Raw genomic sequence first — 17,705 nt, 5'->3', positions numbered from 1 at the left:
GTCATTTTCCCCCCAGGCAGATGCCCGCGGCAGGACACACCGGACCCCGGCCCTAGCCTTGGCGTGGGCAGGAGTTGTGAGCGGCCTCGGCCCCCTGCGGCGCCCCCCTCCTGGGCCGCCTCCTTGGGACCCACACCGACCTTGCCCCAGGCGGCCAGGCTGGCTCAGTGCCCCCGCCGCAGTGCCAGGCGCAGGCTGGGGACGCCCATCGGCACCTGGGCCGAGGGCTCATGGGAGCGCGACGCCGAGTCCCGCCCAGGCCGCCGCCCTCCAGCGGTCCCTTAGCACCTCGCTCCACAGTGCCGGTGGCCAGCTGGGCGGGGAGGGGCGGGCGCGCGCGCCGCAGAGGCTGGCGGCGGGGGGCGTGGTTGTTGGGTGTGCTGCGGCGCGCGCCCTGACGCCGCTGCCGCCTCAGTCTGCAGCTCCGCCTGCGCCCTCTGCTCCCGGCGTTGGGCCCAGTACGCAGGCCCGCCGAGTGGCCAATGAAGGCTGGAGGCCCGCGGTGTAGAGACGGTCAGCCCCGGAGCCGCGTCCCGCACCCGGCCATCCCGGTAAGCGGGAGCGAGGACACCGGGACCTGGCGGGCACCCCCAAGGGGTAGGGCTGCGGGCGGCCCTCCGGGGACTCTGAGGTGTTTGTATGGGGGCCGCCCCCAAGGTGCCCCTGTGTAGGAGAATGATCCTATGTGTCTGCTGCTTCTGGCCCCTCGAGAGAGTTCCTGAGGAGGGTTGGAGAGCCGCCCCCATGGAGCACCCCTGTGTGAACGGAGCCTCCCCAGGAGTCTCTCTGTATTTGTCCCCCTGGGCTCCTCAGTGTAACTACGGACCCCCAAGGGCGGCCTCTGGACTTGCCTCTGTGGAAGAGAGTGCCCTGTTGTGAGGATATTCAGTCTGCTCAATGGATAGGCTCACGTGTTGGGGTCCTAAAACCTTTGACCCTCAGCCATGTGAGTGAACGTGGAAGCAGACCCTGTAGCTCCAGTCAAGCTTTCAGATGACTGCTGCCCTGGTGGATGTCTGGACTGCAACCTCATGGAAGTCAGAAGCACCCTTCTAAGCCACTCCCAAATTCCTGACCCACATAGTATTTTTTGTTTTAGACTACTAAGTTTTGGGGCAATTTCTTAAGCAGCATTAGGTAACTAATACACCCTCCTCAGTAGCCTTCCTGGGGATTAAAGCAGTGAGAGGAAAAACCAAGCCCGGTCTGTTAGGTGAATATTAAGATGATACAGATCCTACGAATACGGTTTAATTCTAGACCAATCACAAATATTCTGCAAATAGTTCCAGCATGGAAGTGAAGGATGTTAGCAGGTTGCTGTAAATCTTCTCAAAAACACTATCTGAAAAGGAAATAAATGTGGAGAGAATAGCTCACCGCAGATCCATTTGAACATATTCATTTCAAAGCTGACCGATATCCTTACTGCCTGGATTTTTCAGCTTCTGATCTTCCACTTATTCTCTGATCACATTCTTATTCTTCTACTTTGTCACATGTGACACTCTCCCCCTGCAAACATAAACGAGAGGACCTCCCTAGGCCCATTTCTTGCACTCTTCACATTTATTTTTTCCCGTATCTGCCCCTAAATGGATCTTATTTATGCAAAAAGTTTCCTACCTCTTCCGTTTCAAAATCTTTTATCTCCCAATCTCACGTCTGTCTTCAAGCAGAGCTGCTTTCTTTCTGGTATCCCCATTTCCCAGATTGGTTTACTCTCATTTCTAATAGAAATATCATTAGCCACTCCACGCTTCGATCTCAATGGCCAAGTTCTGTCAGAAATTGCTCACAAGCTTTGGGCCAAGGAACCAAGACCATCCGTGGAGACATGATCATCTTTCCCATTACAACTTTCTGCCTCATAACCTTCTCCTCTTCCCAGTAATCACCTCAGAGACCCACATGTATTTACAAAGTGCTACCAACTTGCCAGGCACTATGCTAAAGAAGTAAATGTTTTATGCTCTTGAGTTCATATACTGCCAGTTTTTGAGCCATAAGGGGCAAATTATAGCTTTGCAGTGCACTTATAGGAGTTAAAGTATATTATGGAGTCCCTGGGTGGCTCAAGGACCCTGGTTGCGCAGTGGGTAAGGGCTCGACTGCTAACCAAAAGGTGGGCAGTTCAAATCCACCAGCTGCTTCTTGGAAGCCCTATGGGGCGGTTCTACTGTGTTCCATAGGGTCACTATGAGTCGGAATCAATGGCAACGGGTTAGGTGGCTCAAATGGTTAAACACTCAGGTACTAACTGAAAGGTTGGTGGTTCAAATCCACCTGGGGGCACCTCGAAAGAGAGATCTGGTGATGTCCTCCTGCAAGGTCACAGTCTTTGAAAACACTACAGAGTACAGTTCTACCCTGAAACACATAGGGTCACCGTAAGTGGGAATCCACTTGATGGCCACTGTTTTGTTTTTTTGATTTTATGCCTTTTCAGAGGTAACACTGACACTTAGTCACTGTTTTTCCCTCTTCTGGCAGTCACATTCTTAGTCCCCCTGCCTTTACTCTATCAAATTAGTTTGTCCATAACCTTTGGGTAAACTGGCCACACTTGTAGCTTCATTTGATCTGAATCACCCAGATGTGCACTGTGCACTCAGAATGTCTGTGTGTGTATACTTACTTTTTTAGAGGTTCCAGTTATGCTGATTTCCCAAAGTCCGTTGGTCTTCTGTGTTAGATGAAGTTGCTATTCCTGAGGCCTGTGCTTCTAGAAGCCAGTTGTCTGCTACCTTGCAAACTTTTACCCTTATATGCAAGTGCTGCTTGTGCTACATTCTTCCAGATCAAATCCAGGACAGAAGAGATGCATTTTCAAGTTTTTGGTTACTGCCTGTCTTAGTTACCTCGTGGTGCTATAAGAGAAATATCACAAGTGGATGGCTTTAACAAAGCGAAATTTATTCTCTCACCGTTTAGGAGGCTAGAAGTCCAAATTCAGGGTGCCAGCTCCAGGGGAAGGCTTTCTCTCTCTGTCGGGTTCGGGGAAGGTCCTTGTCATAAATCTTCCCCTGGCCTAGGAGCTTCTCAGTGCAGGGATCTAAGGTGCAACGAACGTGTTTCCCTCCTGCTCTTCTTGCTTGATGGTGATGAGGTCCCCCTCCTCTCTGGTTGCTTCTCTCTTTTATATCTCAAAAGAGATTGACTCAAGATACGACCAAGTCCTATAGATTGTGTCCTACCTCATTAACATCATGGAGGTTAGGATTTATAACACATACAGAGGTAATTACATCAGATCACGCAATGGAGGACAACCGCACAATACGGGGAATCATGGCCTAGCCAAGTTGATGCACATTTTTGGGGGACACAATTCAATCCCTAACAGTGCCTTTAGGTCAGCTGCTTTCCTGTGGGCCAGGACAGAGTGCTACAGGATATCGCATAAATGCAGGTGATGTTGACCTTATCATCGTGGTTGTGGAAACTGGCTAAATCCCAAAACTCAGCAGCCCTTCCTATGGTCAGAGAAATCACCCATAGCTACTGTATGGGTTACCTGTTCTTATCCCTCCTAGCCTTGATTCACAACTTAGGTTCCACCTCTGAGGAAGCAGAGTGGATATGATGAGCTGATGACTGTGTAGTTTCTAGAAACAAGTTCTGAAGATTTGGTCTGATGAGCCCCTTTGGGGATACTGGCACTATGATCTCAAGTAAACCCTTTGTTTTCTCCAATCATCTTTGCAAAATTTATTCAACAAATATTTATTGAACATTTTCTCCTTGTGATCCTATTTAGATTGTTCCTCCCTTCCGAGCTCAAAGAAAATCTGGAGCTACCTGTTAAACCTACGGTTTTTTTTTCCAGTTTTCGTTCCTTTATTGCTGCTGGGGAAAACCTTCCCACCTTCTTCTGCAAGATCACTGTCAGTTTTGTTGTTGCTGTTGTTTTTAGCTTTTTCCAACATATGCCACTCTCATATCAATTATCAGGTGAAGGCACTCAAGGTTACTTTCCATTTAACATGAAGCACAAGGGAGCCCTGGCTTATTAGGAAGGCTGTGGACCCTCCAGAGCTACTTATTTTTATAGAGAGCTGAAGGAGAAGGGTTCCCTAGATGCCTTCTCTTGCCCTATTTTTTCCCTATCTCCTGCTGCATAAGAACGTACCACAAACTTGGTGGCTTAAAACCATACCCATTTATTATGCCCTGTTTTCTGTGGTCGGGAGTATAGGCAGGGCTTAGCTTAGTCCTTTGCTTATGGTCTCACAAGACTGCAATCAAGGTGTTCACTAGGATGTGTTCTCATCTGGAGGCTTGAAGGTGGAAGAATCCACTTCCAAGCTCACTCAGGCTTTTGGAAGAATTCATTTCTTACCTTCCTGAGGTACAGTTGTTCCAAAGTTTGCAGTTAAAAGCACTACGGGTTTAGAGTTGTCCCTGGAAATAGGTTTGGAGTAGGGGGTAGGGTTGACAGGTGTGGAATCCTGGTTAACATTAAGATTTGGGTTAGAACTACACATGTAGTCATGCCATGCGTCATGGCCTCCCTCCTGGGGAACCAAGGCCTGCATCTTCATGGTGCCTTGAGAGTGCCCTTGGCAGGTGTGTCTATCTGCTGTGTTGAAGGGGCTGGAGGGCAGGGCCCTGCAGGGATGGAGGCAGTAGTAAACTGGTGGCCCTTGTGGAGATGGGTGCATAGGTGAAGGATGAGGGCAGTAGATCTACTGCAAGCCCTTGACATTTTTTTAAGAGCATGCAGAGAAGTTGGTGAGACCAGGGGTATGCACATGAATCCACTGCTGTCTCTATTAAAGAACAAGCAGTGAAACAGAAATTACAAAGGAGAGTTTAGAGGAGGGATAGGCAGGCCTGGTTCTGAGGTGGCCTAGGAGGCTTTATAGAGGAAAAGGGCTTTGAAGGATGAATTTGGACTGCATATGTGTTTGTGAGTCTACAAGAGAGGCTGTATCTTTTTCTTATGTGTGCAAGTCAGCTTTGTATGTGCTTGTGTATTTCTGCCTGTGTCTACTTGAGTATTTCCGACCCAGGGGGTTCCCTGGTCTATGTCGATGTGTATTTCTGGTCAAAGTTTCTTCGTACTCTGTAGTATTTCTGTGTGGCATCTTTGAATCTGTGTCTTTCTCTTTATGTACATGTGTGACTGGATGTCTGTGTGTCCACGTGTTATGCACTGTGTGTAGTGAGATCCTAGTCTGACGTCTGTCTTTAATCATCCTTCCCACCCCCCAGTGTACTGCAGCTGCCAGTAATATTTACCTCAACGATAGGTTTCCCTTCCCGTGGTCTGGATTCCCACGGGTAAGACTATCTGCCCAGTGTCCTGACCCTGTGGCCTCGTACAGGCTTGACCTTGGAAGTAAAACATTCTGGAAAGCCCCCAGCATGCCCCTTGCCTGGCCATGGACCCAGAGAAGTTACTGTGGAGGAGAGATACAAATCGGGGAAGGGAGGCTGTTGGCAGAACCCATCCCTCCTTCTTGGAATGGATATCTTTCTCTGTCTCCTTCTCAGGGCCCCTTCTTCCCCTGTGCTCTCATACAGACCAAGTATTCAGGGGCCTGACCTCAGTGTCTCTGGGGATGGGAATGGACATCTCTTAGCAAGCCCAGCCAGGTGTGTCAGGGATTCGGTACTGTCTCCCAGCACCTTACCTGTCTCCATGGTGCCCTTTCTCCATCTGTCCACTCTAGCTCAAGATTGTCCTTCCTCCTTTCCTATCCCTACGGTGGACACAGGAACCTTCTTGGCCTTTCTTTCATGATAGCCCTGGCTAATGCCATAGGCCCCTGAGCACAGGTAGAGCATTAGGGCTTGATGGCCAGTAAAAGAGCAGAGGCCCAGTGACCTCTCTCGTGGTGCAGAAAATAGCATCTCAGTGGGGTCTTACCCTCTCACTCCTGTGCTGTGTGTTTTTGTCCTTCCCTGGATGGGACGGGGTGAGCATGTACAAAATGAGTCAGGCATGGTCCCTGTCCTCAAGGACTCAGCGATTCACAGGCAGAATGATGTTTGGAGAAGACATACTTCTCTTACTGCTGTTACTCAGTACCCTAAGTTACGTTTATAGAATTCTCAAGTACTCACCCAGACCCCCAGAAAGCCCAAAGGAAGGGCTGTAGAAGGTCAGGGCTGTTCACCATGCCATGGTACGTCAAAGGCCCAGCGGTGAACTCCAAAGATCCCAAGCAAGCAGTGATGTATTCCAAGCATCTACCACCCCTTCTGGGGTATATTACATTTTTGGAGTTTGTGCGCTGCCCTAAAGCATTTATTTTGCTCTTATTTTAACTCTCCCGAGCTCTGGGGGGAGGAGGAAGGTAAGGGCTCTGCTAGCGTTGTGGGATAGGATGAGCAAAGCTACATCCACTCAACAACATCCTGCATGAGTTCATAGGCTCTCACCCTGTCTCTTCTCAGCTCCTGATTTTGCTGAGAACTCATAATCCTGCAGGTATTGGTTCCAGCTCATCTCACTGGCCCAGCCCTTTGGCACAGGACTTTGGTCAGCATCATGAGCCCATGCTGGGGTGGGGCAGGTAGGAGCCTGTGGGGACCACAGGAAGGACCTGCTCCACCGTATGTCAGGATGTGTGCACACTAACCCTTGCTTCCCACCTGACGCTGTTTTGACCCTTTTGAGTCACTTCCCTTCATTCTTGCCTTCCTCTGTTTCTCTCTCTGTTCCGTGGCTCTCTATCCAACTCCCACCAGGCAGGGAGGATGTACCTGCCACAAGACCTCCTTTGATCTCCTTCGGGGATGCATTAGTAAAATACGTAGAAAATGTTGGCATGGCGGGCCTAGGGCTTGTGCCTGCCTCCTCTGGTGGCCACAATAGGAGCTGGGTCCCCATGATTTAGGCACAGAATCACCATTCTCAACAGGGATACATCCATGCTTCTTCCCATCCTGGTTTTTCTGCATCCTCTCAGTGGACACTTTGTGCTAAGCAGTGGAATCCTATAGAGGAAGTGAGTGCAGCCACCACCTCCTCCTGGTTTGATGGGATGGTGAGTGATCCTGGCTTTCCTTAGGAACCAGTGAGGCAGGGGTATCCCACAGTCCCCTGTACCACATCATCAAGAAGCCACATTTCCTGCTCTTTCTCCAGCTCTTGGCTTCTCTGTGGTAGGTCAGAGGAGGACACAGGGATGGTACCTTTTGAAGGCTACTAGGTGGTGGCCAAAATAGTAGTCTATCCCATATGCTTAGGGCAACCTCTTTGTCTTTTTGTTTCCCAGTTCTTTCTTCCTGGCCCCAAACCTCACTGGTCACTGAAGGCTAGGATGCCACATCTGCCCTCTTTTTGCATCTCTAGGCCCATGTTCTTTGTCAGGCTCATAAATCTCAGAGATTGCTTACCTCCCTCCACCAAGAGCACTCAAGCTTTGGGTTGACTTTCTGGCTCTGTACTTTTTTTCATTCCGAAAAACCCAGCTTTTCTCCATTATCATGCCCTGGTCAGGAGCATGGTGTACTGTCCCAGGTATTCATACTACCATTTACATTCTTTCCCTACTGGCTTCCTTCCCTGGCAGCCTTAGGGCTGGGGGACAAACCTCTCTACCTTCTACTCTGATCTTCATTCTAGTAGGCATTCCTTCCATGTAGCTGAGAGGCTCTGGAGATGGAAAACAGGCAACAGGGCCACAGCAGGCTCCCAGATTATTTGAAAGATCTTGTTAGTACCAACCAGGGAGCAGAGAGGGAAGATTCTGTATTTTGGTTTTGACCTTTCTCATAGAAACTGCTTTTTCGAATCACAAAAGCACATCTTCAAGGAGGAAGCACTGTGGCACTCTCCTAAAAACCTTCCAGATTGCAGGCCTATGTATGTATCAGCCATCAATTAATGATTTTTGCCTATGGGTGGGCAAACAATGCATTGATTTCCAGACCACTCCTTGTTGTCAGTACTGTTGTCATGGGGTTCAAGATTATCATGGGAAGCTTTGACTGAACTCCACCCTGACCTTTACCCTCAGTGTACCTTAGACAAGGGCCTTGCCTTCTCTACTCAAGTCCCTTTATCCACAGTTCAGGATAGGGCTGGGAGGAGTTAAGTGGAATGTTAACACATCTGAACTGTGGGTTGAAGGTTATTCTCTAATAGAAAAGACTGTATACCTCCCGCTCAACCTTTAACATATCACAAGGAGACAAGAAGGAACAAGCAGGCATGTATCTCTGCCTAGGGATATATTTGGGCTATGCTTTGCACAACCTGTACATTAAAGAAAATGACAATACAGGGATTTGATACCCTACAGACTATTTGAATGAACTGGATCTTCTTGAAGAAAGCAGTGTTTTCCTCTGAAGTAAGGGTTAGGACGTATGGTGGGTTCTCAGGTTGGGTGGCACAAGCCTCTCGAGGATGGTGCCAAGCAGCTGTGGAGGTGGCCCAGCATAGAGCCAGAGCAAAGGTGATGAGAGTAGTGCCAGAGCTGATTGTCCGGGGCCTCCAGGCCATCCGAGAAGGCCAGGCTCACCTGTTTCTCAGTGGGGAGAAATTGGGCTTCGGATCCTTTGTTGTCTTCTCTGTCTTAGCTTGTCCCACAGGCCTTTGGCTGGGGCCAGGCTCTTCTTAAGACGATTTTTTCGCGTTTTGGTCACTTTCTCCTCTGAGGAAAACATGGATTTCTCATCTACTGTCTTGGAATGAATACAGCTAAAAATGCACTTCACCTTCTTTCTTAAGCCAGGTTCTGGAAGGCCAGAGCTCTTCTGAGTATGGGCTAGTCTCATTCCCTCCTCTGGGATCTCATTCCACAAAGGTTTGTCCTGCAAAGGCTTACCCTGAATTAGGGGGCCCAGCGAAGACCGGCCCTGTGAAGCCTGGGGCACCACAGGCTGGGCAGTCCCAGGAATCCTGCCTGGTTCCTTAGTGACATTCAGGTTGCTTTCACTGTCCTCCACATCATTCTTCTCAGAATCTTTCCCCCCAAGAGCCCCTGGAGGTAGTTTTGGGAGCTTAAACGGAGGACAGTACTGAGGACTCTGTTGACAGGGGGCTGTAATATCAAAGCTCACACTCCTTTGCCAGGGACCTCGGGGTGTCCTGTTCACAGATAACCCTGCTGGCTTCTGGTCTTCAGCAGGGGGTCTATTTTCTGTGGGTGAGGGCAGCCCAAACCCTGGATTCCATTCTGTAGTGTCCCCTTGTGGTTTCAGTTTCCGTGGGTATTCTTTCTTCACTGCCAGTGTGGGTACTTGGGCTGAGTCATTGGTCTTGCTGGGGGCTTGAGACTCAGGGCACCGGGCCTCTTCCAGGCTGGGGCTGTTCACTCTGGCTTCTAGCTGAGCACAAAGCTCCTGGGCATCTGCGGTATCCTCCCTGAGTTGTGAGATATTGGAGACCCAGTGTGCAGAACCATGGGGCCCTGCTCTGGAACTAGCTTGTTTCTTCCTCTGCTGTACTGCCTTTAGCTCAACAATGAGCTGTTTTCTAAGGCAGATTAATTCGTGTTCTGGGGCATGTGGACTGTCTATTGGGATGAGGAATTCCTGGAGGGATGTTTTCCCTTGGTTCTCTAGACTCCCAAGCACCTCCTGTGTGGGTAGGTTCTCTAAGACTGCTACAAATTGGTTCTGGGATGCCCTTACTTTTATGGGAATTCCCAACTGTATTTCTAGGATCTTTTTTCTCAGATGGAAGTTTAGTTTGGTCAAGATGGATGTTTTGAGTGCCTTTGGAATATAAGAATCTGTCTCTGCCAGTGTGGGTCCTTGGGCTGAGTCCTTGGTCGGGCCAGGTTCTGGGGACTCAGGGCAGCAGGCCTCTTCCAGGCTGGAGCTGTTCACTCTGGCTTCTAGCTGAGCACAAAGCTCCTGGACATCTGCCACGTCCCTGCTGAGATGTGAGATCTTGGAGACCCAGTGGGTAGAACCATGGGGCCCTGCTCTGGAACTGCCTTGTTTCTTTCTCTCCTGTACTGTCTTTAGCTCAAAAATCGGCTGTTTTCTGAGACAGATCAATTCTGGATCTGGGGCATATGGACTGTTTGGTGGGATGTGGAGTTTCTGGAGCCATGTTTTCCCTTCACTGTTTAGACTCCCAGATGCCTCCTGTGTGGGTAATTTCTCTGAGACTACTACAGTTTGGTTCTGAGACTCCCTTGCTTTTATGGGAATTCCCATCTGTATTTCTAGGACCTTTTTTCTCAGATGGAAATTTAGTTTGGTCAAGATGGGTGTTTTGAGTGCCTTTAGAATAGCAGCATCTGTTTGACTTTCTAGATGCACCATCTCCTTTGTTTGTTCTTCCTGCACTTCAGCAAGGAACTCCTGTGCACCATCTGCACCAGTCTCGTCGTCTTGAATACCTGGCCCAGGACTTATGCGCTGTTCTTTGTAGGAGATCATCTCAGTCAGAGGCTCTGGTGTGATTTCAACAGGCTCAGGCATTATCTCTGCAATTTCAGATTGGCTAGTGATTGGCAGGCCTGTGGCCTTGGAGGGAGCCAAATAATAGAGATCAGGCAGCCCTGACAGGAAGGCTAGATGTTTGTCCTGTAAATTAGTTCCCAGCTTCTCCATGGGTCCCTTGGGCAGGGATCTGGACAGCTTAGTGTGGTCAATGACAGCACCTGGTGAGGTCTGTGAGGGCATAACTTTCTGATATATCTAAGGATCAGTTCCTGCCTTCAGCTCTAAGAGCTTGTTTTCTGGAATGCAGGGGTACTGAGCTACCTCCATACTCCCCAGAATTCCACTGTCCTGGCAGATAAATATATGGGCAGTGACAGTGCCCTGGAGGGTCTGCCAACATTTGGAATCGATGTGGTTCTGCAGTATTGCTTTGGTCTGGGTGAGCAAGCGTGGCATGGAGTCTAACACTGGGGCCAATGTGAGTGAGGTCATGTCACTAACCCCACTGACCTCTGGGGCTATAGACCAGGGAACATTCACATTGTCCAAGGAAACAGTGTTACATGGACAGGAGAGGGTAGGGGCATTCTATAGGAAGCTAGTAGTGAGGCCTTGGACTCTCAGTAAAGGAGACTAAAGGCTTCAAGAGTCAGGCTCCAAGGCATGTGTGTGTATAGCTTAAACATTTACACTATGTATCTCATTCCTAATCTCATTTGATGTTCACAATCACAGTGTGAGTGCAGCAGGATCATCAGTGTTATGCCTGTTTTATGGATAATAAGACTGAGACGTGGAATGACTTCCACAGTGTCATAAAAACTAGTAAATAACACAGTTAAGGACCTCTGTCCTATTTCCTCATTCCCAGCAGGTTAAGGTAGAGAAATCTGGACATGTCCAGGCTCTGATTTCCTATCCAAGGAAGTTTCTATAAGAAATTGTCAATTTGGGGAACTTCAGCCTTTAGTGGTTAGAGTAGCTTGCTCCTGGCACCAAGGGATAGGGTTAGTATCCGTGAGAACCTCGCTCACGGTGAAGGGGAATCAGAGGAGAAACTGGGACCTTACCTCTTTTTGGAGCATCTCTGGCCCTTTGGCTGACCCTTTGGTGTTGCTTAAAGACAAAAAGCGTTAGAATGTGAAGCTTTGACACAAATTTCTTTTCATGCCCCAAATGGGATAAAACCAATAAACATTTTCTAATCCCTTTTATATACCTTTCTATATTTTATACTTTTACTACATTTCCTTTCCTTAGTCCCCGTTTTTTACCCCAACATTTCTCTTTTCTGCTTATTTGACTCACTTCTAGGCTCTTCCAGACCCCATGCCTTATACCCCATTTCTAGGAGTTCTGTGGGCGGCTTAGGATGACACAGGAGGAAGAGTGGAACAGATTAAAGGGCGAATGGTTCCAGTAGCAAAAAGCTTCAACTTACAAAGGCCTTAAAGAACCACCAACTAGAAAAATCACCCAAACTGGGAGGTCCAGTAAGGTAGACTTTATATCTTTGACCCCTCAACCCAAATCAGCTAATGTCCTTGGCGTTTCAATTAGAGTACATTACATGGAGGGCTGGCAACGGATTGTTCTAGGCTCTAAGAAGTAAATGACTATACAAGAATAACTGAAGGTTTGATTAAAAAAAAAAAAAAAAACTCTCAAGCAGGGCTAAGGAGAGAAACTGGGGGTTTAAAAGCTTCTTGTCTGAGACTTAACAGATCAATAGTGTTCAGGGTGTTTCCCTACCTCATGGGCACTCCTGTTAGATTCCAGTCTGAATCCATGGTATTTCTTTTTTATTTGCCAAATATTTATTATAAGGCAGAAAACAGAGGCATATTTATATAAGGGATATCCAGCATGCCACCAAAGGAAAGTAGGGCACAACATGGTCTTGCCTCAATACATTGAGGAGACCAGTCCTCCCTCTCTCTAGGCATCCAGGATACTGGTGCCTAATGATTCTCAGCACTGAGCCTTGTCATCTCCACCTCACAGTCATCGACTGCATCACAAAGGCCTCCCGTGTCATAAAGCAGGTGTGGCATCAAAGCCCTGTAGCTGTCTTAGGGAAGTTTATGTGGTGATTCAGTCTGTAGATGAGGGCATCGGGTTACCTCTGAGGGTCTCAGAGCTTGCAATGGCCAGGCCACACGCAGTGTCTACGCTCTCCTTCTCTCTCCACTGTCCACAGTTTACACCAGCCTGGTGACTCAGCTCTCTCTGTTACAACAGTCTGAAACTCTTCAGAAACTGAGTGTTTAAGCACACAGGGCACCTTATAAGAAAGAGTAGCCAGGGCAGAGGACCCTCCACCAGCTCCTTCACTTGTCCTAGAAACTTACCTGAAAGTACACAAGAGCTTAGGGCAGGCAGAGTCAGGTTAAGGCTTGGAAATGGAGAGCTTTGATGTTACAAGTAATGGGTGATTGGTAATCAGAGGTGCAGGAAGGGGACCAAGGCTGTGGTGACAGGAAAAGACCAAAGCAGCAGTATCTTTAAATGACATTGTGGGAACAAGAAAGGGATGCCTCCAGGCTATGTGCATGAGAAGAGATTGTAAACACTCCTATGGAGGAGGAGGAATGAGCCTCACCTCTGGAGGCCTGTCCAAGGCCTGGTTTGCCAGAGCTGCCCTTTGTTCCAGCCTTTGCCTCCTCAGGGAGATGACTACCTGCAGAGATGGGTTGGTGGCCACTTTCAACTAAGGGCCACAAACTAGTTGCTCGTGGTTAGATCTACTCATCTACTCTGGATGCATGCTGTTTGACTGGAGAAGTTTTTTGTGCTGTTTTCTTTTCAACCTGGATTCTGGAAATCTTTAGGCAAGGTAGGCGTTTTCCAATTCAGTCCCAGGACCCAGCGTTTCTACCGTCTACCCTTATTTTACACATTTACGTTACCTGCTTGGCTTCTTTCGATATTGTGATATGCTTGTAACACCCCAGGATTTCTGTGTTTCCTTGAAAAGGCCTTTCAGTGAGACTGGTCTGACAGCCAAACAATTCTTGGGCTGATAATCTCTGAAGAGGGTATTTGTTCTACCTTCAGCCTCCAGTCCTCCACCAGCAGGTATGGTGAGTGCTTATTTTCAAGTGTTAAAACAACCTACATTTCTGCAACAAATCTTGTCTTGATGGTTAAGGCTGTGTGTCAGCTAGGCTAGGCCATGATCTCAGTGGTTTGGCAGTTGTATGATGTTGTGATGACTTCCATGATGAGATTTGATAGAATGTGATCACATCTGATGGGATCTGTTGTGAGTAGCCAGTCAGTTGAAAGGGAGTTTCATTCGGCCTGTGGCCTGCATAGACATTCTGGTGGAGCTCGTGGGCTTTTGCTTGCTCTGTATCTTGCAGCTGGCACCTGTTCTTCTGACCTCGGTTCCTGGATTTGAGCTAGCTGCTTTCTTGCTGCCTTGTCTGGTGATCTTGGGATTTGTCTATCTTTGCCGTTTGTGAGCAAGAGCCCTTCTCTCTGTCCTGCCGGTCTTGGATTCATCAGCCCATGTGGCTACGTGAATTGATAAAAATCTCTCTCTGTATATATTTATATGTTTTATTGGTATAAAGCTTCCCTAGAGAACACAGCCTAAGACACTTGTTCAGTCATAATTTTACTCGCTAAAATTTTGTCAAAAATTTTTGCATCAACAGTCGGGTTGCACAACCTATTAATGCAATTGCTATCACTGAGTTGTACACCTGTTAAAAGTAAAATTGGCAAAAATTGAGTGATAGATATATTTATAACAATGACCAGAAAAAAAAAAAAAAAAAGTATAGCTGCTGGAGCTGGTTAGGTACAACCATATAGCTCATGGGATTTGGTTCCTTGGTTTGGAGGTTTAGGGTCCTGGTTTCATGGGACATTTCAGTTAATTGGCCGGATAAGTGGTTAGTGCTTCTGTTGCACTCCCAAGTTCACTGAATAGTGCCTGTAGTCTTAAAAGCTTGCAATCAGTCATACAAGGTCCAACAGCTGCCGCCTTTGCCATGAGATCAGAAGAACTGGATGGTGTCTGGCTACCATCACTGAACATTTTTTTTTTAAATAATTTTTATTGTGCTTCAAGTGGAAGTTTACAAATCAAGTCAGTCTCTCACATAAAAACTTATATAGAACTTGCACATATTCCCAATTACTGTACCCCTGCCATGAGACAACCTGCTCCCTCCTTCCACTCTCTCTTTTCGTGACCCTTTTGCTAGCTTCTAAGCCCCTCTACTCTCCCATCTCCCCTCGAGACAGGAGATACCAACATAGTCTCAAGTGTCCACCTGATCCAAGAAGCTCACTCCTCACCAGCATCCCTCTCCAACCCGTTGTCCAGTCCAATCCATGTCTGACGAGTTGGCTTTGGGGGTGGTTACTGTCATGGGCCGACAGAAGGTCTAGGGGCCATGATCACCAGGGTCCTTCTAGCCTCAGTCAGACCATTAAGTCTGGTCTTTTTATGAGAATTTGGGGTCTGCACCACACTGTTCTCCTGCTCCTTCAGGGCTTCTCTGTTGCGTTCCCTGTCAGGGCAGTCATCAGTTGTGGCCAGGCACCAACTAGTTCTTCTGGATGATGTAGTCTCAGAATGATGTAGTCTCAGGATATAGTCTCTGGTTCATGTAGCCCTTTCTGTCTCTTGAGCTCATTATTATCTTGTGTTCTTGGTGTTCATTCTCCTTTGATCCAGGTGGGTTGAGACTCATTGATGCATCTTAGATGGCCGCTTGCTAGCATTTAAGACCCCAGACGCCACTCTTCAAAGTGGGATGCAGAATGTTTTTTAATAGATTTTATTATGCTAATTGACTTAGATATCCCCTGAAACCACGGTCCCCAAACCTCTGCCCCTGTTTCGCTGACCTTGGAAGCATTCAGTTTATTTAGGAAACTGCTTTGCTTTGGTTTAGTCCAGTTGTGCTGATCTCCACTGTGTTGAGTGTTGTCCTTCCCTTCACCTAAAGCAGGCCTTGTCTACTATCTGTTTAGTAAATACCTGCTCTCATCTTCCCTCCCTCCCCACTCTTGTAACCACAAGAGAGTGTTCTTCTCAGTTGAAACTGTTTCTCAAGATCTTATAATAGTGGTCTTATACAATATTTGTCCTTTTGCAACTGAGTAATTTCACTCTGAATAATGCCTTCCATGTTTCTCCATGTTATGAAATGTTTCACAGATTCATCACAGTTCTTTTTAATGCATATTATTCCATTGTGTGAATATACCATATTTTATTTATCCATTCGTCCATTGATGGGCACCTTGTTTTCCATCTTTTTGCTATTGTAAACACTGCTGTGCTAAACATGGGTGTGCATACATCTGTTCGTGTAAAGGCTCTTATTTCTCTAGGATATATTCTGAGGAGTGGGATTGCTGGGTCTTATGGAAGTTCTATTTCTAGCTTTTTAAGGAAGCGCCAAATCGATTTCCAAAGTGGTTGTACCATTTTACATTCCCACTAGCAGTGTATAAGTGTTCCAATCTCTCCACATCCTCTCCAACATTTATTATTTTGTGTTTTTTGGATTAGTACCAGCCTTGTTGGAGTGAGATGGAATCTCACTGTAGTTTTGATTTGCTTTTCTCTAATGGCTAATGATAGAGAGCATTTCCTCGTGTATCTGTTAGCCGCCTAAATGTCTTCTTTAGTGCAGTGCCTGTTCATATCCTTTGCCCATTTTTTAGTTGGTTTGCTTGTCTTTTTGTGGTTGAGTTTTAGCAGAGTCATGTAGATTTTAGAGATCAGGCGCTGGTCGCAGATGTTGTAGCTGGAAATTTTTTCCCAGTCTCTAGGTGGTCTTTTTACTCTTTTGGTGAAGTCTTTAGATGAGCATAGGTGTTTGATTTTTAGGAGCTCCCAATTATCTGCTTTTCTTCGGCATTTTTAGTAATATTTTTTATTCTGTTTATGCCACGTATCAGGGCTCCTAACGTTGTCCCTATTTTTTCTTCCACGATCTTTATTTTAGATTTTATGTTTAGGTCTTTGATCAATTTGGAGTTAGTTTTTGTACATGGTGTGAGGTATGGGTCCTATTTCCTTTTTTTGCAGGTGGATATCCAGTTATGCCACTGCCATTTGTTGAAAAGAATATCTTTTCCCCAATTAACTGACACTGGGCCTTTGTCAAATATCATCTGTACATATGTGGATGGATTTATATCTTGATTCTCAGTTCTGTTCCATTGGTCTCTATGTCTGTTGTTGTACCAGTACCAGGGTGTTTTGACTACTGTGGCGGTATAACAGGTTCTAAAATCAGGTAGAGTGAGTCCTCCCACTCTGTTGTTCTTTTTTTAGTAATGCTTGACTCATCCAGGGATTCTTTCTCTTCCATATGAAGTTGGTGATTTGTTTCTCCATCTCATTAAAGAATGTCGTTTGAATTTGGATGAGAAGTGCGTTGTATATATAGATGGCTTTTGGTAGAATAGACATTTTTACAATGTTAAGTCTTCCTATGCATGAGCAAGGTATGTTTTTCCACTTATGTAGGTCCCTTTTGATTTCTTGCAGTAGTACCTTGCAGTTTTCTTTGTATAGGTGTTTTACATCTTTGGTAAGATTTATGCCTAAGTATTTTATCTCTTGGGGGCTACTGTAAATGGTATTGATTTGGTGATTTCCTCTTCGATGTTCGTTTTATTGATGTAGAGGAATCCAAGTGGTTTTTGTATGTTTATCTTGTAACCTGAAACTCGGCCGAAGTCTTCTATTAGTTTCAGTAGTTTTCTGGAGGATTCCTTAGGGTTTTCTGTGTATAAGATCATGTCATCTGCAAATAGAGATAATTTGACTTCTTCCTTGCCAATCTGGATGCCCTTTATTTCTTTGTCTAGCCGAATTGTTCTGGGTAAGACCTCCAGCACGATGTTGAGTAAGGGCGGGGATAAAGGGCATCCCTGTCTGGTTCCCGTTCTCAAGGGGACTACTTTCACTCTCTCAACATTTAGGATGATGTTCACTGTTGGCTTTGTATAAATGCCATTTATTATGTTGAGGAATTTTCCTTCTATTCCTGTTTTGCTGAGAGTTTTTATCATGAGTGGGTGTTGGACTTTGTCACATGCCTTTTCTGCATCAATGGATAAAGTCATGTGGTTCATGTCTTTTGTTTTATTTATGTGGTGGATTACATTAATTGTTTTTCTAATACTGAACCATCCTTGCATTAAAAATGCTGGTATGAATCCCACTTAGTCATGGTGGATTATTTTTTTGCTACGTTGTTGAATTCTGTTGGCTAGAATTTTGTTGAGGATTTTTGCATCTATGTTCATGAGGGATATAGGTCTGTAATTTTCTTTTTTTGTGTTGTCTTTAGCTGGTTTTGGTATCA

At 46.6% G+C, this 17,705-nt stretch overlaps 1 long non-coding RNA gene across 1 annotated transcript in view; it reads left to right on the top strand.

Annotated features, from left to right (window-relative positions):
- Nucleotides 1–446: 446 nt before the first annotated feature.
- LOC111749307 (uncharacterized) overlaps nucleotides 447–17,705 on the top strand; it is a 48,644-nt gene continuing 31,385 nt past the window's right edge. The window contains exon 1 of the long non-coding RNA XR_010318004.1: nucleotides 447–551. This is a non-coding gene — a long non-coding RNA (uncharacterized LOC111749307). The remainder of the gene's footprint in view (nucleotides 552–17,705) is intronic.

Source organism: Loxodonta africana, chromosome 15 (assembly GCF_030014295.1).
Source record: "Loxodonta africana isolate mLoxAfr1 chromosome 15, mLoxAfr1.hap2, whole genome shotgun sequence".
In the NCBI taxonomy this organism is placed as follows: Eukaryota; Metazoa; Chordata; class Mammalia; order Proboscidea; family Elephantidae; genus Loxodonta; species Loxodonta africana.
The sequence above is the reverse complement of the archived record's forward strand: the minus strand, read 5'-3'. Positions and strand labels throughout refer to the sequence as shown.